At 37.3% G+C, this 24,464-nt stretch overlaps 1 pseudogene; it reads left to right on the top strand.

Moving 5' to 3' along the window:
• Positions 1-9,467: 9,467 nt before the first annotated feature.
• Positions 9,468-11,860, top strand: LOC108867063 (annotated as a pseudogene).
• Positions 11,861-24,464: the final 12,604 nt, after the last annotated feature.

Raw genomic sequence — 24,464 nt, 5'->3', positions numbered from 1 at the left:
AGCTGCTCCGTATACTAGGTTTAGGAATTGAGTTTTGTTTGGTACTTTGTAAGAACCTTATTTGTACTAGTGGATTAGACTCAATGGAGAGTCCCCAGTTTTTTTAACCTAGAGGTGACTTTTTCTAGCCAAAACTTTCTTCTGTTATTTGTTTCTTAAACTTGTCCACATATCTTATTTATTAGCATATGATTCATGCAACTTATGAGTTGTTATTTGATATGTGTTTGAGACCAATGCATATTATGAGTAATAAACTGAATAGTTGTTGACTAGGATAACTTGTAATAAACTAAGTTTGATTGATCGATTCGTGTTTGGTTAACTAACGAATATGTACTTAGTTAACTGGAGAGTTTGATTAGTCAATCTAGCATACTTTAATTCATAATTGCATTGTCATTGTCGTTTGCTTGATGAACTGATATGTGAATGTGTTCAAGTTTGGAATTTGTTGTTGTGAGACAAATCTGGGCAGACTCAGACTAGTTAGATGTACTAGTAAATAAGGTTTTGTTCTTGCAACTATACTTTCTGTCACTAACAAACCTGTAACCAGTTAATTAGCTCTTTTGACTAGTCTACTGTGTAAAAAAATTTTAATTGAAGGATATCCCACCTGATACTAATTTCAGTTTTCAATACCTATCTAGATAAATTTGGTAAAATTGCCTCAATGAGTATTTTTCTTAGTTGAACTGGCTATATTGTTGCAACGTCCTCTTCAAAGATTTAAGAGTTTTAGTATGACGCTTTAAGAGCCTACAAGGCTATTTGCATATATGGCTTATGTTTACCATGGAGTTTTATACTACTCCTAGTGTATTATATGTCCTAGATTTTGAATCAATTTTTTTCTTTGTAGGAACACAAACGACTATTGTCAACTCTTGATAAACTTCCGTAATTCCCAGATCAAATTCTAGTCAAGCTTAATTTCTTGAAGAGTGAAGTCACATTACTTCAAACTTGACAACGATGACCAATCAAATCAAGGCATACTATCATCAGGGGGAGTCACTTATTTAGCAGAGTTATTCATCAAGGGGAGTCTTCAACAATATGCTATAAGGGACATATAAGCACGTTGTGCTATTTTCCCTTCTACCAGTTTTTATCCCATTGGGTTTTTCATGTCAAGGTTTTCGTAAGGCAACATTATGTGCTTCCAACACCATATCAATATTTCATTATCGTGGTGCTCGATTTTTCCCTTCCCTTAGGTTTTCCAGACAAGGTTTAATCGACACAGCTATAATTGATTGGTGAACATTCAAGTGAGAGAATTATAAATAATATTTATTATGTAGCTGTTCACATTCTAGGCCAATATGTAATATGTAAATAGTTGAGATATTTCCTATATAAATCCTAAGTCTATAAATAGGAACTCTAATAAGAAGGAAATACTCCACTTAGTATTACTATCTAGTAGTATTCCTCTTCACTTGTAAGTAAGAGGTCTTAGGTTCGAGTCTCGCTAAAGACAAATTGGAACCACATTATTATGGTCGGCCCATTGTGAGGCTTAGCCTACTCCCCCACCCCTCAGTGTAGTGTAGGTAATATCGTTTGTTCAAAAATAAATAAAAGAAGAAAATACACCTTGATTTCTCCTCCATTTTCTCTTTATCTTCTCTATGCTCTTGCTCCCTATTTTATTTCCCGTATGTAGAGTATTCTAGTAATATTCCTTTTTTATTTAACGCATAATATCAAGTTTGACTTCTGTAAATAATAATTTGGCACTTAATTATAACTGACTTTGTGGCTATGCCGAGATCCTCCCTTTCCCAAATATCATTTTTTTTTTTAACAAACGATATTATCCACACAAAGGGGGAGGGTGTGGGCTTAGCGTCACAATGAGCTAGCTAATGTGGTTCAAACTCCCCTTTGATGAGAATCAAACCTAAGACCTCTCACTTACAAATGAAGACAAATGCCACTAGACCATAGTACTAGGTGACAAATATCATCTTAATTATATAGCAATCGTATGTGTTATTTAATTAAAAAGAACTGACCACATTACTGCACAACCCTTTAATAGAGTCAGATTCTACTGTTTTATATATACGAGACATATATTAGGGAGTTAGCTAACAATTTGATTTGTATCATCCTTGTTGTGCGTGCAAGTTTGTAACGTAGGGGTATTCGGCTGGAGAATTGTTGTTTGTTATGCGAAGGTGAAGTGGAAACACAGGTACACGTTTTCTTTAGGTGCCTTTTTGCTCGAGTTTTTTGGTTTGATTCTCCACTTCAACTACATGTTGCCTTGATGGTGTGTGAGGATTTCTTGGCATGTTGGAAGTGGTTATGTGCAAAATATGGAGGGGAGGGGGAGACTAATGACCTCATGCGATGGGTAGTTTGTAGGTTGTGGAGGATTTGTAAGTGTCGTAATAGCTTGGTGTTTGAGAAGACTACGGTAGAGCCTATAGTTGCTTTGCATTTATTAAGGCAACATGGGCAGAGATGGCGTTGTGTGATGGGGAGCCGCTGCAACAACTATCTTGTGGGCAGCAAAGGAGGCGGACGAATTTGCATGGGCGGTTAAGGCCATCTCTTGGAACAATTAAAATTAATTATGATAGAGCATGGTGTAACCGTACTGGTATAGGTGGTTTTGGTTGGGTTGCAAGGGATTTTGTGGGCATTTTAAAAAAGGATGGAGGTGTGGGCAATATCATGTGTGTTTCGAGTGTTATGGCGAAAGCGGAAGCAATGAGGTTGGCTTTGATGTGGTGTGTGGAAGGTGGTTTGGAGTCAGTGCAGCTGGAAACTGATTCTCAGGTTTTTGTTGATATGATTCATGGGAGTTTGCAGCCAGAGGCAGTTTTGGATGGTATTTTATGGGATATTGCTCTTCTTAAACAACAATTATGTGTTGTGGAGTTTCTTTACGCTCCTCGTGCCTATAATGAGGCCGCGCATCTGGTGGCGTCTTATGTCACACGTGTAGGGGGGTTCATTCTTAGGGTGATCTAGAACTATAGTGGTTATTTAATACTCAGGCTTCTGATGTAAACATTTCGATTTGTCTTTCATAATATTCAACATATTTTGACAAAAAAAAAAAAAAACAATTTGATTTTTATGTGTATCAAAATAGAATTTACTCAAATTAATATGACAACGAATGAAAATAAACATTTGGCTTACAATTGCATTCCAAGCTACATTGTCTTCAAGTGTTTAATTTATACATACGTCTTTTCACTGATATTCAATGTAGAAATCAAATTCAGAACTTGCTTATGCTGGCCAGTTACTAATTATTATGCTCACTACTACTGCAATAATCTAAATGAAAAGGATTATTAACTTGTTGAGATGGAACCTTAATGCGTGGTTTGAATACATTTACATATAAAGTGAGTTTCAAAAAAGGACATGAATGAAACAAAATGAAGGGACTGCACGCTAATTACCATATGGTAAATGTATCTGTATACTGAAAATAAATGGAAATTCATATATAAAAGAACATTACAATTGATGAAGGTAAATCTAAATTCATGAATCAAAAAGCAAGGCTTAGATCTTTTCATCTCGTAGTCTCATATGTGTGTGTGTGTATATTGACACACCCCGATCGAGATCAGGGCATGCTGGCCGTCACGTGGAAGTGACGTAACCATGTGCACAATGCGGAAGCTAATAAATAATAATAATAATAATAATAAAAAGTACGAAAAAATAAAAAACCAGCTATACACAAAGTAAGAACATACATGTGCAAGCGTAAGTGTGAAAAATAAAGTTCAGAGCACGGAAGACCTAGTGCAGTCCGAAAGAAACAACACTAAATAAACACACCCGAAGATGGTCCTACACTGGTGATAATTTGTCAGATAAGCCGGGAAAATCCTCTGGGGAGCCACCAAAAGCGCTAGCCAAACTAGAACTTGGAGGGGCGCAAAACAAAAAGCGTGAGTGGGCAAAAACAAAGCTTTTCAAAAACCATTTCATAAACAAAGTTCTAACCCCTCGCCGTAAAACCTGTATACTTCCCAGAAATAGAATATACATATATATATATATATATATAAGTTATGCTCAGAAATATGCCATGCCAAATGCCTCGAAATAAAATGCAAGTACTCAGGTAATGGCAATCAATGCCATGTAACTTGTCAGCCAGAGTCACCTAACATGACCTGTACTCCTGAACCTAACGTAACCTGTACGGCTGAACCTAGAGCTCAAATCTGCGTGAGTGAGACAATACTTCAACTGCTGGAAACTCTGCTCACACTTATCATCCTACTCAAATTTAACGTTTTTCCTCGTTAACCTCGTCAGTGGTAAAGCAATCACTAGAAAAATCCTTAAGAAACCGCCGATAATACCTTGCTAAACCAAGGAAACTCCTCACCTCAGTGACGGTTCGTGGTTGCTCCCACTTCTCCACAACTGCCACCTTTTGAGGATTCACCAAGATACCCTGAGCTGAAATGACGTGCCCCAAAAATGCAACTTGGTCTAACCAAAACTGGCACTTGCTAAACTTAGCATACAATTGATGTTCCCTCAACCTTTTCAACACCAAAGTAAGATGTCGAACATGCTCCGACTTAGACTTAGAATACACCAGAATGTCGTCGATGAAAACAATAACAAACCTATCCAAATATGGCTGGAATACTCGGTTCATCAAATCCATAAAAGCAGCTGGTGCATTCGTCAATCCAAATGGCATAACCAGAAACTCGTAATGACCATAACGAGTCCTGAAAGCTGTCTTAGGAACATCATCCCTACTAATCTTCAGCTGATAATATCTAGACCTCAAGTCAATCTTGGAGAATACACAAGCACCTCGAAGCTGATCAAATAAATCATCAATACGCGGCAATGGATAACGGTTTTTAATTGTTACCCGATTCAATTGCCGGTAATCAATACATAGCCTCAAAATTCCGTCTTTCTTTCTCACAAACAACACTGGAGCTCCCCAAGGTGAAGTACTAGGCTGAATAAAACCCTTATCCACTAATTCCTGCAACTAAACTTTCAATTCCCTCAACTCAGCAGGAGCCATACGATAGGGAGTCCAAGATATAGGATTAGTACCCAGAAGCAACTCAATGGTGAACTCTATGTCTCGGTCTGGTGGTAAACCAGGTAAATCCTCAGGGAAAACATCACGAAAATGTCTGACTACCCTTATATCCTCTACACTACTAGGAACAACATCATCCAACACCACATGAGCCAAGTACCCCTGGCAACCTTTAGATAACAACCTTTTCGCTCGCACAGCTGAAATAACGCCATGTCTCACCCCACTCTGCTCACCCACAAAAGTAACCACAGATAATCCAGAACGATGGAAAGTAACTATTTTCCTATAACAATCAATATTGGCACGATTGAAATGCAACCAATCCGTGCCCAGAATCACATCAAAGTCAACAATATCCAACGGGATAAGATCAACTGGCATAACAACATCCTCCACCATCATTGGACATCCTGGGTACACATAATCTACAATACATCTCTCCCCTCTAGGCATAGCAAACTCTAAATCATACCCTAGAGGTGTAGGGTGAGGTTGCGTCACCTGAGCAAATGTATGAGAAATCACAGAATGTGTAGCACCACAGTCAATTAAAACTCTAGCAAAATAACTAAGATATTTAACGTACCCATGATTAAGTCTGGATTGTTTTGAGCGTCTTGCAGAGAGATGTTGTGAATACGTCCCTGGGTCTGCTGTCGACCACCACGACCTCTACTCGTCTGGCCACCACGACTCTGTACGCCACGCCCCTGACTGGGCTGACCAGACTGCCTCGAAGACTCTGTACTACTCGTAACAATCTCCCCTTACTGAGACTGTCCTCCCTGAAACCACTGAGACCTGCCTGCTGGAACTGGAGGATACGACATATAACCACCATAATATTGGGGATAACCACCCTGAGAATATGGATCCTGGGGATATGGATATTATCCTGAGGCATAAGGAACAGCATCACCCTGATAGTAATAGGCACCACCTCGACCCTTCTGCCCGTAACTACCAGGACCAGGAACCTGCTAGATCGGTGCAAGTGGTGGCAAGAAAGTCTGCTGGGGCCTCTGCTGACTCTGGGGACAATTTGCAGCCCGATGTCCCATCTGCCCACAAGTAAAGCAACTGCCGCTACCTCGCCTACACTCACCAAAATGTCGATTATTACACCTGCGGTAAACTGGGGACCTACCTCTACCAGCATCACCCTGCCTCTGGCCTCTAGCACCACCATCAAACCTACCACCACGACCCTGACCAGTGGCGCTAAAACCACTGCTAAAAGAGCTAGAACTAGTGCCACCCCTTTTAAAGCTCTAAGACTTGCGAGGTCCGAGCGACGCCTGACCCTTGCCCTTGTCATCTTTCCTCTGGTTACCATCTTTCTCTTCCTCCTCACTCTCGCTGGGCATATTCTCGGAATCCTCAATTCTCAACAGAATCTCATAAAACTCTTGGCAGGTGTCACAAGGGGTAGTGGTCGCCATCGAACGCCACTTCTTAGTGCCCAAACGGAAACGATGAAGCATTTCTGCCGGATTGCAAGCAACATCCAGATGATAGCGAGACAGATCAGTAAATCTCCAATAGTACTCATTTGCTGTCAACTTCCCCTGTCTCAACTCAGTGAATTCCTGCTTTTTGTGGTCAATATACTCAGGAAGCACAAATCTTTTCCTGAACAGCTCTCTGAATACATCCCAATCAGTCATCTCCGCTAGAGATAAACGACGAACCTCCTGCTCCCACCAGGATGTAGAATCCTTACCCAAAAACCAAGATGTTGTCTCAACCCACTTCTCAACAGGGAGATTCCCCTGATTATGCAGAACACGAAAGGTTTTCTCAATATGTTATAGCCACCGCTCCGCTCCCTCAAAGCCCTCATGGCCCTCGAATTTATCCAACTTCAGATTGTACATAGTATCCAGATGAGTCCTTTGGGGAGAGCGGAGCGCCAACTAAATATCTGTAGCGATAGCTTCCCCCAGCTGAGCTACATCGGGGAAACTAGGCTCAGCCGAGCGACGTGGTTCCCGACGAGGCGGCATAATTCTGACAGAAGACACCAAAACCATTAGAATATTCACAAAAGTACAGGACCGCCAAACCTATGCTCTGATACCAAACTGACACACCTCGACCGAGATCAGGGCATGCTGGTCATCACATGGAAGTGACGTAACCATGTGCACAGTGCGGAAGCTAATAAATAATAATAATAATAATAATAATAATAATAATAATAATAAAAGTACCAAAAAAATAAAAAACCAGCTATACACAAAGTAAGAACATACATGTGCAAGCGCAAGTGTGAAAAACAAAGTTCAGAGCACGGAAGACCTAGTGCAGTCCGAGAGAAACAACACTAAATAAACACACCCGAAGATGGTCCTACACTGATGATAATTTTTCAGATAAGCCGAGAAAATCCTCTGGGGAGCCACCAAAAGCGCTAGCCAAACTAGAACTTTGAGGGGCGCAAAACAGAAAGCGTGAGTGGGCAAAAACAAAGCTTTTCAAAAACCATTTCATAAACAAGGTTCTAACCCCTTGCCATAAAACCTGTATACTTCCCAGAAATAGAATATACATATATATATATATATATATAAGTTATGCTCAGAAATATGCCATGCCAAATGCCTCAAAATAAAATGCAAGTACTCAGGTAATGCCAAACAATGCCATATAACTTGTCAGCCGAAGTCACCTAACGTGACCTGTACGGCTGAACCTAGAGCTCAAATCTCCATCTCATTAACTATACTTGCACACAAGTCGAAACCACCTAACATGGTCTGTACGACAGGACTGGATGTATAATAAGTACGCTCAAGTGCTACGATCACGTGAAGACTGGGCAAATAATCGCGAGTCACCTACGAGTCGAAACCACCTAAAGTGGTCTGTATGACAAGATTGTGCACCTAACTTGGATCCAAGATAAGCGTGTGGTGCGGGAGGTAAACATCACGTGAAGGACTGTGCCCAACTCTGGGCGGGAGCACTAACACTGGGGGTGCAAGTTATGAGCTCTCTATGCATCTCAAATCACTATTGAACATAAACATAAACCATAACTTACCTGGCACTTACCTGTGTGTCCACAGCACCAACACACATATAGATATGCAACTAAAAATGCATAATCAATGGCAAACATAATGCATGGCATATAAACGTATAAACATTTCATTTCATTTTCTGGGAAAAACAAGTATATAGGTATATACAGAAAACCAAAAGCCCACTCACTGGTATGTAGAAGGGTCGTAACCCCCTTACCTCGAGCGACTGCGCTCATCCTTGGGATAGGTCTCACCTATATGCGAAACAACTATAAATACGTTAATTTTAAAGCACATAACCAACATTACGAAATAACTTCTCATCCAATGCTCAAATGGGGTGTATGAATATACCAACGTGATCTACTCAACCTCACGAACATCCCCATATTTTTAGAAAAGTTTTCCGACACCGCACGCGCCCCCACGCGTCGGCCAAGGCACGGCCACACGCACCGCCCACGCGCAGGCACGTGCTTGGCACACTGACGGCGTTAGTTAACGCCGTCAGGAATATTCCGTTAACTTTGACGGATTCCGTTAACGCCGTTAGGAATATTCCGTCCAAACTGACGGAATATTCCGTCATCTTCTCCGGCCAAACTTCGGCACCGCCGCCGGCGCTGGAAAACCGGGAAAAATTCAAAACTTCGTATCTTCTTCGTTTTTCAACCAAATTTCACAAAATTGGTACCAAAATGAAGCTTACAACAAGAGGAACAAATCCATACCACTTTCAAGCTCTAAAACCCACGGAATCTCGCCAGGAAAAGACCACCAACTCCGGCCAAACCTGCAACTTACGATCTCGACGTCCAAAACCTTCAAACGAACCACCCCGAGCCTCATAAGGACCTCACCAAGCTTCCTACAAGCTTGAAATTCCCAAAAACACAAGAATTAACGTGTGCATGAACAATGACCAAATCGGGGGATCCCGAGTTCAACGTGAAAACGAAGGTATCCTTACCTGAAATGGGTATGGTTGAACTCCTAAGGACCTCATGAGCACGAATATGTAATTTGTTTCCTCGATCTGTGAAGGTTCCAAGGATTTTGGGTGTCGTCTGTACAAGAAAATAGGAATGGGAAAGAGAAAGAGGGCTCGGGACAGATAGGGAGAATAGGGAGAGGGATGAGGAGGATGATGGATGTGTGGCTGGGATGCAACCAACCAAAAACCCAAAACAACCACACAAACAACAATTATCCATTAGGGGCAAAATTGTCATTTCACCCCTACGGTACGAAAAGTCCGGGATGGGTTGTCACAATATGGTTTGCATTTTATATTTACTATCCCCATTAAAATGTCTACAATTATGTTATTACGATTTAGTCACATTTTTTTAGGTGCCTTAATCATGAGGAATGCACTTGTAATTGGCTTTCTAATGCTTTGCATTGCGTCGTCCAATTTTAGTATTGGACGTGGTCTGACAACTTTTAATGTGCTTGACTACGGTGCTCTTGGTGATGGCAAAACTGATGATTCTACAGTAAATTTTTCATCTGTCTACGCACATTTATGTGCGTACATGCGTTTATTTTCATGAACTGTTTTTTGCTTTCTTAAATTTGTCATTTTTATTCTCATTAACAAGCAATTTGCTAACTATATATATTTGCATGAAAGGCTTTCTTGAAAGCGTGGAATGTTTCATGCGTACAAACGCAAGGGATATCATCGACACTTGAAATACCAGCGAATAAAATATTCCTTTTACAACCTACCAAATTCTCAGGCCCTTGCAAATCTAGCTCTGTCCATGTCCAGGTAAAGCAACTAGCCATAGAAATAATACCAGAATTTAATTCATGAGTTTTGCTTCGTTATGTATATTCCTCAAGTATGTATTAGGCTTGCTTAATTACTTTATTGAGTTGGTTGGATTTCAGATTTTGGGAAAAATTGTGGCACCTAGCAATCTGGATGCATGGAAAGAGTGTGGCAGCGAATCATGGCTAACATTTTTAAAAGTGACCAACCTCATCATCAATGGAACCGGAGAAATCAATGGGTAGGGTTCACCATGGTGGAGCAACGCTACCCTACTTAATCACATTTTAAATGTAAATTTCTTAACATTGATAATTTGATTTATGTGCTCTTACATCTTTTATAATTTAGCAGAAGTGGTTTTAACACATTCATTTTTTTTTCACGCATGCATGTTTATTTTTTTTTTCTTTAAATTGTATGATAAAAATAAAATCTCGAAATAATTAAGTACAGAAGTGTGCAGAAGAGAAAGTAATTCAGTTGCTCAAGTATAACATAGAATTATCACTTATTAATTTCCAGGTGAACAAGGTCAGGTGTAAACGACCAAAGGTGACATTTCCTCTCCTAGCATGAAATTGATTTGTTAGCAAATTAATGTCGAATTCGAAAAATGCAATTATGAATAATTGTTGCAGGCTCTGCACTTTAACCAATATGACAATCTTCAATTGAGTGGACTTACACACCGTGACAGTCCAAAGGCACGTATTAGTATTAACAATTGCAAACATGTTACTATCTCTAATCTTCATATTATTGCACCGGAAAATAGTCCCAACACAGATGGAATTGACATCTCTGTGTCAAGCAATGTCAATATTCATGACTCCGTAATTGGAACCGGTAAAAATCCGTATATCAATCTTATTTTGTTTCACTTTTAGCAATATCTTATCCTCGAATTTTGTTTTAGTTTTTTATTTGGAAATTATTATTAGCACTTCAAAAATCTCATTCTACACTTCTTACAATTATATTTTTATTTCTAGTTATAGAAAGTTTGGAGTGTAAAATGAGATTTTTAGAGTACCAATAATAATTCCTTTTTATTTATCAAATTCCAAATTCGAACTTGAAACTCTTTCAATTTGAGAATGATCCCACTAGACAACTAGCTAGTTGCTCTCAATTATTTGTTATGTAATGTCATAATGATTAATATATTTTTGGGGGATTTTGCAATAGGTGATGATTGTATTGCAATTATTAATGGCTCGTCTTATATAAATATCACCAACATTGCATGCGGACCAGGTCATGGAATTAGGTTAGTACATTGCTTTTATGTATATTTATTACCAAGAAATACTTTCATAAACTGTGCTAAATTTCCAACTCCATCAGTGTGGGAAGCTTAGGTGAACATGGAGCTTACGGCACAGCAGAGGCGATTCATGTAAGAAATTGTAATTTTAATGGCACACAAAATGAGGCTAGAATTAAGACATGGCAGGTATTACGTAATTCGTGGTTAAGGGGTTTTCTCTTTATATCTAGAGTCGCATTCCATTTATCCAAATTTTATTTTTTACATCTATTCATTTATTTTAGCTTTTTATCCAGGGCAGTTGTGGATATGCGAAGAATATATCTTTTAAGCAAATCAAACTAGTAGCAGCCAAAAATCCGATTATCATTGACCAACATTATTGTAATGGTCGACATGATTGCAAAAATTACGTATGTTAATGTATTTCATATATAGTACTAATTAAAGGTTTGATTAGCAAAATCAAATTTAATTGATGAAGTACTAACAATATGTTTGTGAATTGTTTTGATAAATGACAGACTTCGGTAGTTAGTGTGACTGATGTCTCATACAGTGATTTTCAAGGAACTTCTGAAACTGAAGAAGCCATTAAATTTGATTGCTCTAAGCCTCCTGGTTGTATCAATATTGTTATGGACCAAATTAACATACTTCTGCAGTTGCTGGGAAGGAGGTTCATGCCCTTTGCATCAATGTGAATGGAACCTCCAATGCAACTGTTCCTGTTGTCCCTTGTCTGAAAAAAATAATGGTTTAGGAAAACTGTTAAGTTTGTGATGTGCACTGGTGGAGCTCACTTATATTACATGATTACATGTCTATCACGTACTGTTCTAAAAATCCCCGCCTAGTGCCGTTTAGGCCTTGCCTAGGCACTAGGCGGCTAACTACCATCCCGATTAATGCCTAGGCGTTTGAAAATTAAGAAAGGATGTCAAGACCTGCTAAGGCGCCCGCCTAAACCACCTAAGTGCCCGCTTAGACCGCCTAAGCACTCGTCTAGCACGTTCAAATCCGCTTAGGTCAGACTCATTTAGATAGGAAATAGATAACTTTCATTTTGTATTTTATTTTTTTCAAAAAATTGTAAGAGATTGCATACTTAAATGAACACACATTATATCCTTGTTCCCCATGTTTTCATTATGTTCCAGTACTTCATAATATATATGTCATTCTATTTTGTAGTTTATGATGAAATTATACATATTTTAAGTATAATCAGACACTTATTTACATGAAATATCATAGATTTACTTAAATCTGCCTAGTTGTTCTTTGCAACTCGGGAACATGAAGTTGGAATCGCTAGTAATCGCGGATCAGCATGGTGCGGTGAATATGTACCCAGGCCCTGTACACATGGCCCGTCACACCCTGGGAATTGGTTTTGCCTAAAGCATCGAACCAATGATCACCCATGACTTCTGTGTACCACTAGTACCCGACGAGTCAGGGAGATGGGGATTGGCAAGAGGGATTTTATCAAAGTTCCAGACAATGTCTCCCAATGTTCTTAGCCAAGCCACTCCCAGCAAAGCTTCACACCTAGGCATCTAGACCCAGCCTAGCCGCCTGACTAGTACCTAGCGTTTTTTAGAAGCTTGTTGCCACATCACTTTATAAATATATTTAATATTTGGAAAATGTAAGAAACATTAAAAAAATCAATTTAAAAATGTAAAATTAAATAAAAAATTGAAGAAAAAAAAAGTGAAAGAAGCCGAATATCAGTATCACAGGTCTTCTTCCCTAGTCATGAAAGCCCAGGTCCCTCCAGACTTTGTATCTGAAATCAACTTCCTGATTTCCCAACCTACACAAGCAAAATAACCCACTTAATGGTTTTTATTTTGATGTAAAAGATTTATGAATGAACTTAACAATTTGGATAATGAAATTGGGTACTAGGTAAAATATCCTGCAAATAAAAACTTAACTTTGCATGGTGGATTAGTCAAATGAGCTAGTCAACTAATTACAAGTTAGTTAGTGATAAAAAGTGTAGCTACAAGAACAAATCCTAACTGACCAATATGTTCACTAATTAGAGTCTTTCCAGATTAGGTTCACAACAACGATTCCTAAACTTGAACACATTTACATATCAGTTCATTATGCAAACAACAATGACAAAGCAATTATGAATTAAAGTATGTTGGATTGACTAGTTAAGCTCACCATTCAACTAAGTACAGATTCGTTAGTTAATCAAATGCAAATCTATAAATCAAACTTAGTTCACTACAAGTTATCCTAGTCAACAATAGTGTAATTCATTGCTCATAATATGCAGTGCAACCTTAGTCTCTAACACATATCAGATAATAATTCATAGGATGCATGAAGCATATGTAAGTAAATAAGATATGTGGACAAGTTTAAGAGACAAAGAACACAAGAAGTTTTTTGCCAGAAAAACCCACCTCTGGGTTAAAAAACTGAGGACTTTCCATTGAGTCCAATCCACTAGTATCAACAATATTCTTACAAAGTACCACGCAAAACAATTCATTGATCCCTATTTATGGAGCAACTTTACCTTTCTGTTATCTTGCCTTATACGAGATGAACTCATTCGGTCTTCATGAAGTGGTAGCTTCTTCTGAGCTCTTCATCTTGTGGCACCGAAATCAAATCAACTTATGCAAATGATGTTATGATGAAGTTGATGCAAATTGATCTGGATTCAATGTCTAGTCAGTTTCACCAATCAAGCACTTGAAAGATGAAACTGACGCGAATCCAAAAAGAGGTCAGTTAAAGATTTGAAACTTCTAAAACTTAACCACAAAATTAAAATAAAACCATGAAGACAATGCCATCCTAATATGCAATGATTGGGTGTTTAATACATGAACATGGTTTTGTGGCTAGGGTTGCAATAAAGAACACAAGAGATAGCTCAAAGCTAAAATCAACTATTTTCTGAAAATATAAAACTCCTAGTAAAAAAAAATGAGCATATAAAACGAATTTAAGCAAGCAATTTCAAAAATAGATTTAGAAATATTGGATGAAGAACATCACCCACAAAATATGCTTGATGCTCCTAGGAGATTTGAGATGGAAATGAAAAATAAAGCTTTCAAAAATTTTCCAATCCCAAACCCCAAAGACAAATAAACCCTAGATTGTCTTTTAAAGAGGGCTTGAGTCCAGACAGAAAGGGGACCAGAAAAGCTACGTGTCATGTGCAAAATCAATCTGGAAAAATCTAAGGTTGAAAAACACTATCGAGGAAAAAACTGTCAGAAAGCCCATGTGGGTTGTCTTAAAGTGTGTGCCCAACTTGAGTGAAAGCAGCGAGAAGTTTTGACTGGACGAAACCACTAGACAGAATAAAATGGAAATAATGGCATGAAATACATATGTACGAACAAACCTTTGATGAGAGAAGTTAAGCTCTTGAAATGATATTTTGAGTAGCATATGATCCCAAAAGCAATATTTTAACCCTAAAATTATCTATAGCATGTGTGGTACAATTTACAATATTTGACAAGGGAAGCCAAACAATAAACCTAGACTTCACAGATAATATATTCCACAGCCAGCCCTGAAGGGTCCAAAATGTACCATCACTCAAGGCCCTAATTAAAATCTTAATTGAATACCCATGAATTTTCCAACTTTTTTAAAATCTTACATAATCCTAATTGAAAGCAACCCCCTTAGTTAAAATCTAGTGGTATTCAATCAAGATTTTGATAGTGATTTTCCAAACCAGAGATTATTCAAAAAGTCAAGGAATTTGTAGGATTCAATAAATATGTTGATTTTGAAGCATTCTAGAGTACAAGGTATATTAAAAGTCCTTACTAAACAGGCACCCATCCTCCATATTTCAACGTGATTCCTTACTTTCAAAGCCAACTACAAAATATGAACAACTTCTGCAAAAATCTTTCTTTAAGTACTACACACACAATATGCTATGTGTTTGTGTCAATGATTTTCATTCCGAATACAATAAATTTGATTCGTAAATCTTTCTCTTTTTATTTATGAGATGTTATAGTTTGCAAGACAAAGATGTGTGGTAAGCAATCTTATCAATGTTGTAATTCTGGAAAAATGAATGGCTTTAATTTGAAGATACGCAGATTGTTAACCTTTTAACATCCTATTCATTATTTTTCTTTGATGATTGTGTAGGTAATATGTTTCAAAATATGAATGGGGTGATAAAATAATTCAAGAAGACTTGTTGGAGGAGGAAGACATTGAGGGAGGAAATAGGGATGAAGAAATTGAGGAAGATGAACAAGAAAGTGAAATGGAGGATGAAGAATTAGAGCAAGAATTGAATTTATGTCTTGCATTCCAATGAGTTCAATAAAGATTTTACTCTTACCAAAAAAAAAAACAAAGGGTAAATTACATTTTCATACCTTAGGTTTGGGGCCTATTTTAATTCCTTATAACATCTTCAAAACATTTCACTTTCATACCTTAAGTACTATTTTATTTCAAAAAAATATCTTTGTTACATTTTTCATTCATTAATCCGTTAAGTGCTGATGTGGCTGCCACATATATGTCACGTGGAAAAAAAATATTTTAATTTTTTTTTTTAAAATGAATCGTCTGAAAAAAAAAAAAAAAAAAAAAAAAAAACCAAAAACAAAAGCTAAACCCGCAACCCCCATCCCTCCCTACCCCCCAACCCAACCTGTAACACAGAAGAAGAAAAGGAAAGGGGAAGGAAAGAAAAAAAAAAAAAAAAAAAAAACCCCATCTTTCATCTTCCTCCCCCTCCCGTCTTCCCCAAACCCACCGTACACCCACCCTCCACCTCCTCCTCACCACCCACTACTTGCAACCCAAAAGAAAAAAAAAACAAAAAACCCAGAAAAAATAAAAACTCTCCATTTCCATACAACCCAGATCCCGTCTCCCAATGAGTGTGGATTTAAGGAGTGAGGTGTGTAGAGAAGGGAAGAGGGTGCGTGCGAGGGTGGGTGCAGAGGGTGGGTGCGCTGGGTTTTTTGTCTTTTTCTTCTTTCTGGGTTGCAGGTTGGAAGAGGGAAGATGGGTGCGCGGAGGAGATGGAGGATGGGTGCAGAGGAGGAGGTGGAGGATGGGTGCGGACGACGGATGGAAGATGATGAGGCTCCGACACCGCGGGGGGGGGGGGGTTGTTGACGGGATCTGGGAAGGAGGGTGTGCGGGATTTGGGTTTTTTTTTTTTTTTTTTTTTTTTTTTCGGTTGAAGGTTTACGTATAGGGGGTTTCTACGCGGGGGAGGGGGGATGGGGTGATGGGATCTAGTTTTATAACTTTTTTTTTTTTTTTCTTCTGGGTTGCAAGGAAGAAGATGAAGATCGGGAGGTGGGTTTGGGGGTTGCGGGGAGAAGAGAGGAGGATGAGGGGATAAGGTTTCAGTTTTTTTTTTTTTTTTTTTTTTTTTTTTTTTTTTTAATATTTAGAAGATTTAGGTTTATTAAAAAAATTAAAAAAATTTTTTTTTTTGCCACATGGCAGACATTTGGTAACCACGTCAGCACTTAATGGAGCAATGGATAGAAAATGTAATGGAGGTATTTGTTTGAAATAAAATAGTACTTAAAGTATGAAAGTGAAATGTTTTGAAGATATTGTAAGGAATTGAAATAGACTCCAAACCTGAGGTATGAAAATGTAATTTACCCAAAAAAAAATATAAAAAAAAAAAAAATTGCCTAATAACTTTATTAATCTCCATAAAATCCCATTAAACTTCATAACAAAATTCATATCAATTCCTTTTACAATTCACTGGATTCTATATGCATCAATTAAAATTCATGAAATCCGAGGAGTTTAATGATTACATTAAACTATATTACTCTTTAGATTTGTCAATTCTCTCACACATATAACGAAATCACATGAGGTCGGAGATTATAGATTCGTTGCAAAAGCCTATTCGATTTGACACCATACCTACCCTATGAAATCCAGTGTACAAAGTAAACGAGGTCCAAACACATTGACGTTTTTTCGGATTGTCTCCAATTTGGGCCAATTCCTCCAGCATTTGGCCTCAAACTCAAGAGGAAAAGTTGCTATTCACAATAAGAGCTTTCAGTTTCGTTGAAGCTTCGTGGTGGTCGCATCGAACTGAGTGTGTAGAGGAAAAGTTGTAGATTGGTGGGTGAATTGGGATGGAATTTGGTACGAGCTATTCCAGACTGATGAAAGATAAGACTCCTTCAGAGTGAGCAGGTTGTGGTAACTGTGAGTGGACTTTTATTTCAGAAATGTTTTATTTATCTACATTCTAAGCATGCCTAGCAAAAATGAACTTCAATTATATTTTAAAGTTTCACCTATTTCATGATATATCTTCAAAATTTTGATTTATGATTTACGAGATATATAGATTTATGATTTATGATATATAATTCATGATTTATTACGATGATGATTTTATGAATGTTGGATTGTTTATTACTTATCTTGTGGTATGTAACACTCATACAAATTTATAGTATTGTACTACGTCCATGGTTGTAGGACACAACTTGCACGTGTATAAGTATTTTCAACTTGTCCATAATGTGGACATGTCCTTCAAACTTGTCATTGCCTCGGGATTACTCAACAATGACATGATTATATATCCAGCTTCCACTAGCTATGGCTAGTGGGTGATTATATAGCAGTTTACACATATATTGGGGTACTACAATTATACTCTCAGCTTGTCATTACCTTGAGGTTACTTGGTAATGACATGATTATACAGTTATACTCTCAATTAGTCATTAGATTACTTGGTAATGACATGATTATACATTTATATTCTCAACTTGTCATTACTTTGAGATTCCTCAGTAATGACATGATTACACAGTTATATTCTCAGCTTGTCATTGCCTCGAGATTACTTGGCAATAACACGATTATATTATCCAACTTCCACTAGTTATGTTTGGTTGATAAGTATCACCTTAGTGTGTGTATGTGTGTGCGTGTGCGTGTGCGTGTGCGTGTGCGTGTGCACGTGCGCGCATCTTCTCTCAATGTATACATGTATATATCAATTTTCAGTTTTTATTGCATGCTTAGGTTTTTAGGAATTATTTGTGGTATTATATGAAAACGCGCGCGCGTGCATCTTCTCACAATGTATACATGTATATATCAATTTTCAGTTTTTATTGCATGCTTAGGTTTTTAGGAATTATATGTGGTATTATATGTGTTTTCAAAATCAAGGGTTAGTATGTTTAGAAAATAAAATAGTTTTGGAAAACTTTATTTTTCTTTCACTTACATTTGTATGTTTAGCGCTCCTTCTAGGACTTGGTAGCAGTAATTGGATCAATGTCGAGGATTTAGCTGGCAGCTTTGACACACTCCCAAAATTGTGACTTCGCTTTATGTGGAACATTTATACTAGTTGTTCCACCTACGCATGATTATAGATTTCAGTTAAATATTCTAACTTCCGCTTGCACTTTATGTTTATGCTCTGAACAGTTTGCATGCATGTAGTGGAGGGTTTGAGACCTACTAGGTGTGGCCCCTTGGGGAAGTTTGTTGATAGATAAAGTTGCACTATTTGCAGGTTGGTCTATAATGAAATTTTAGGGGGTGTTCTACCAAAATTTTAGTCGATCCCAATTATAAATTAAGTTTTACACTATTTATGCATGTTTGGCTTGCATCACCTTACAGGTGCTGACCAGCATGATTCAATCTCAACATCCACTTGAACATCGAGGTCAAGGTGTGTCAGTATTGTCCGACTCATGTGATATCAGAAAATGCTTTTAGTGTCATGAGTAATACTAACAAAAGATTGCACCACGCTTTTTACATTTTCATTACTATTAAATCATTTTATTGTTTTTCATCAATAATTAATTAATAAATGCATTTTTTTTTTAATAATTTCGGAACTTTCTTTATCTTTATCTGATAGAGACATTGAATAGAACAAACTACTTTTCTTTTTTTCGCCATACAACCAACTATTATTAACAATTCCTTCTTTGGGCCAAAAATCAAGCAAGGGGTGGAATACTAGAAAGAAACAGTGTACCCAATAAAAAAGCAGTTTTTGTAATTAGTAAACAGCCCATAAGAATCATATTCTAACTTTTTTGTGGAGAATATCCAATAATAGCTTCAATCACATGAATAATTCTTCTATATCCTAAGAGCAACAATGCATTTGAATAAGCATGAGTAATCAAATGAAATAAAGTGGCTCGATAAGATCCATACCTTGAGCTAACATATTATAACCGAATTGAGACATTGTGGAATCAGCTGAGCATTTCATGGTATCTTTTTTAGTAAGAGCTAAAATGACTTCTAAAAATAGTCACTTAGTACTACGGTTTAGTAGTATTCCTCTTCACTTATAAGTGAGAGGCCTTAAGTTCAATTCTCGCCAAAGGCGAATTTGAACCACATTATTATGACAAACCCATTATGAGGCTTAGCCCACTCCCCCATCCCTTTAGTTTAGGTAGTATCGTTTGTGCCAAAAAAAAAAAAAACAAAAAGACTCTTAAAATTATGATATTATACCTATCAAAGTTATTAGATTTAAAATGTAAGATATAACTTTGAAAAGAAGAAGCCAAGCTATAAGAATTCATGCTGCTTCCATAGTAGCGGCATATATAAGAGCCGAAATGGAGGCCTTTCCATGGCATCAGCTAACCATACATGACGGGAAAATTGGCCAGAGTTAGCAACAACGCCGACAAAAATAGAGCGGCACATAAAGTAACAAATAAAAAATTAACTTCATTATTATAAACCAAATTATCCAAAGTGATTGGTTGCAATAAGGAATAGGCCAAGGTGATTGCTAAGAAGAAGATGCAGAGAAAGGGTTTCGTAGAAGCAACAACTTTATCCTGATCTGGAGAATATATCTCAGAAGAAAAAAAAGATGAATCCCTTAAAAAAGAAAAGAAAATATCTCTGTTTCATTCCCACTCAAGGGGCAATGCGGCCCTTTGGATCTATTCACATTCAAGCCAGTATCATAACCCATATTCGAATTCCAAAACTTCCTTCACAGAAACCATAAAACCTCCAATTTTCTAAATGCCCAAATTCCAACTTGCCCAAAATTCATAAGAAATTCAATACCCACTTAGAATTTCATAGAAAATAATTGGACAAATAGCTTCACATTTTATTGCCAAACTTAGGGCTTTATGTATGGGCTTTCAAAGAACCTCAAACCCAGAGATTCCTATTCTGCACTTTTACAAAAAAAAAAAAAAAAAAAAAAAAAAAAAAAAAAAATCAGCCTTTATTTTACGTCCTTATTTTATTTTTTAAGGCTTATTTTTAGTTATACCCATTGAAACTCAATTTTAATCTTACTTTACTCCTTGTAACTAAAAAATCGTCACTTTATTATTTGAAACTCAAAATTTGCTCCATTTTACCCTTTGAATTCGATTTTGATCCCATTTTGGCCCCGTGAAATTCAAAATCCATCTCTGTAAATCTCAAAATTTGTTCAACATTGCTTTATACATGTTAATTTCTTATGTGGGTTTGATTTGGGTGCACCAGGTAATTGATTTTTTTTTTTTTCATCTCTTCAATTTCTTTTAAACTTAACATTTTCTGATTGTTCAATGTGAATGCATAATGGAGATTTATAATCAAACCTATTGCATATATGATATAGTCTTATTTGGTATTAGGTCCCAACTATGTTTTAAAAGGCGACCTAGGAGTTTCAGGGAAAAGAGAGAGTCCACAAGTCAAAGTGAGACGAATTTTGAGTTTCATAGAGTAAAATGATGACTTTTGAGTTACATAGAGTAAAGTGAGATCAAAATCAAGTTTTAGAAGGCGTAGCTAAAAATAAGCATTTTTTTAATGATTTTTACATTTTTCAAAATATTAAATATCTTTTTAAGTTAATGTGGCAAACATGTCAGCATGTAAGTGGGCTTTACTAGTGCCAGGTCACAAAGTTAAATGTTTTTTGTAATGAGTTTGATAGAATGTGATAAAATGAGATGAAAATCAAGTTTCAAGGATTAAAGTGGTAGAAATTTTGTTTTAGGGGGGCAAAAAAGAAGACAAAATTATTGAACGACGAGAATGTACAAATGTGAAGGTTGAATTGCATTCCTCTTCTTACAATTGTTTTGACTTATCTAGCAACAATTCTTTTCTAATTGATGTAATGGAAATTTCTTATTGTTTGAGTGGTCAAAATTATTTTTCTTGATCCCGCAATACTATGTTTATTCTTCAACTTTTATAATGCATAAGAATGGTTAGACATAGACCAGATGTTAAGAGGTTACAATGAGCGAGGAAAGGAAGGTTTCCAGTCACACCCCAAATGTTAATTTCTTGATCGAATGGAGTTGTTGTAAAGCTATAGATAAGGAAGATCAATCCAATGGCCAAGAAGATGCCATCTGTCAAGAATGTAAAGCTATAGATAAGGAAGATCAATCCAATGGCCAAGAAGATGCCATCTGTCAAGAGATTAAGTGATATGGTTGTGAGTTTGTTAAAGATTTGTTACTTGCTGTGCAAGTAGTGTAAAGTGTATAAATAGGAACCTTTGTATTCATTCAGTAAGTGAGTGAAAAGAAGTAATAACAAGAAGTACAATTCTCTCTCTACATTCTGTGTTTACAATCTTTCTCTCTCTCTAAAACACCATCGATAATATTCAAGCTCAAGGTAGTTGAATCAACATGGTATCATCGCCAGTGGTGGCGTCTCTCCGATCCTGATCTTCTTTTTCTGCTTCCGCATTCATCTCTGCGATTTCTGACTTTGCATTCCTCTTTGCAACTTTCTGATATGCAATTCTTCTTTTGGAGTGCTATAGTGTATGTGCCTTCTCCTCTTGATTTCGAAGCTTGATTCTTGCACATCAGGTGTTTGATGAAATATGTATGCGAATTTTTCTCTGTGATAATCTTCTCTGTGTAATTGAAATTGCTTTTCGTCTCAAGATTGATCAAGAAGGGTCTTAAAACCCTAAATTCTTGCAAGAAATTCTGTTTGCTTATACGATTTGCGAAACGATGGTGACTGTTGCACAACTCCAAATTGTGCAATCTCCAATTACGAATTTAACTCCTACTGTGTCCACTTCTGTGACTGTGAACCTGGATGATACAAATTACCTAGTTTGGCATTATCAGATGCAATTGCTTCTTGAAAGTCATGGGATTTTTGGCTTTGTGGATGGTTCTCGACAGTGTCCTACTAGGTTCATTGATAATCCTGATCTTGAAGGTGTTGAAACTGAAGCATATCAGATATGGAAGATCCATGATCGTGCTTTAATGCAACTAATCATTGCAACTTTGTTTGTTACTGCCATGTCTTGTATAATTGGCTGTACCAATGCAAGTGAAATATGGACGAGTCTTCGTGATAGGTTTTCCACTGTCACCAAAGCTAGTATATTTCAACTGAAAACTGAGCTTCAAAATATTAAGAAGGGAACTGAGTCAATTTCTCAGTACCTACAAAGGGTAAAGGATGCCCGTGATCATTTGGTTGCTGCTGGAGTATCATTTGATGATGATGATATTGTCATCATTGCTCTCAAAGGGTTACCTCCCGAGTACAATACCTTTTGAACAGTGATTCGCGGGAGAGAATGTTATCTCACTAAAAGACTTTCGAGCTCAGTTGATTGCTGAGGAAGTTGTTCTTGAAAACTTTTCACTATCCAATTCTTTTGTTCCTGCTATGCTAGCTCAAGGACATAGCTATAAAGGGAAAGGATTACTACTTGCAGAGGATTCTTCTCCTACAAATAGCAATCAGTCATCACATTATCAAACTAGAGGTTCTTCTTCTTCCAATACTGGTGGACATCACTATAGTTCTAGAGGTTTTCACAATGGAGGACAACACTATAATTCTGGAGGCTTTAACAATGGAGGACAACACTATAGTTCTGGAGGCTATACTAATGGTGGCAATAACTACAATTCTGGCAGTTTTAGAGGTTCTAATTTCAGAGGCCAATCTCGAGGTCGAAATCATTTTGGGAATCCAAGATTTTCTAGTAACAATTACAATACTGGTCCAGGTATTCTTGGTCCTGCAAGACCTTATGTTTCTACTTGCTCTGAGCATAGCAATGATGTGCCGATCTATCAAATTTGTACCAAAAGAGGTCACATTGCCTCTGATTGTTTTCAAAGGCACTCTCCTCCATCAATTTCGTCTTCACCCATCCAGTGCCAAATTTGCTGGAAATTTGGGCACTCTGCACTATAATGCTATCACAGGGCTAACTTTTCTTATCAAGGAAGGTCCCCATCAACAAATCTCACTGCCATGAATGCCACTTATCAACCTTCTGCACCACAAGAACAGTTTTGGGTGGCTGACACTGGAGCTACATCCCATATGTGGCAAACCTCAATCTTGCAACTCCTTTCACAAGCACTGATATTATCACCACAACTAGTGGTTCAGGTTTGGAAATATCCCATATTGGTTCTTCAACTTTAAGAGCTCCTAAATATGCTTTTCAGTTGAAAGAAATTTTACATGTTCCAAAACTGTCACAACATATGTTGTCAGTATATCAGCTCTGTAAAGATAATCATTGCCGATTTATATGTGATGAGTTTTGTTTCTGGATACAGGACAAGATCACAGGGAGAATCCTTCTTTAGGGGCTGTGTAGAGCTGGATTGTATCCGATTCCTTTTCACATACCTCCATTCTTACTCAAGCAAGCATATCAAGCATCTCACCTACCTAAACACCAACATTGTCTCATTGGTCATCAAGTCAACACATCTCTTTGGCACAACAGATTAGGCCACCCTTCAAATCTTGTTGCTGCAAGAATGTTGAACCAATCTCAGGTTCCATTTGCATTAGACCAATCTAGGCATGTGTGTATCTCTTGTTTAGAGGGCAAAATAACTAAATTGCCTTTCACTTTTCCTACCAATAAAACTGTACAACCCTTAGAAGTTATCCATAGTGATGTCTGGGGGCCATCTCCTACATTGTCAATAGAAGGTTTCGAGTTTTATGTTACTTTTATTGATGAATGTACTAGGTTTACCTGGATCTTTCCATTAATGAATAAAAGTGAGGTGTTTCAAACAGTTGTGCAGTTTCATGCTTTCGTGTCTACTCAGTTTTCCAGTGTAATAAAAATCTTTCAAAGTGATGGTGGTGGTGAATTTTCTAGTAACAAGTTCAAACAATTTTTACTCGACAAAGGCATAATACATAAAAAAATCTTACCCCTATACATCTGAACAGAATGGCCTTGCTGAGAGAAAGTATAGGCACATTGTTGAAACTGCCCTCACTCTTATG

Source organism: the organism of the source record quoted next, unplaced genomic scaffold, assembly GCF_019419815.1.
Source record: "Pyrus x bretschneideri cultivar Hongxiangsu unplaced genomic scaffold, Pyrus_bretschneideri_v1 Contig26, whole genome shotgun sequence".
NCBI lineage: Eukaryota > Viridiplantae > Streptophyta > Magnoliopsida > Rosales > Rosaceae > Pyrus > Pyrus x bretschneideri.
The sequence above is the reverse complement of the archived record's forward strand: the minus strand, read 5'-3'. Positions and strand labels throughout refer to the sequence as shown.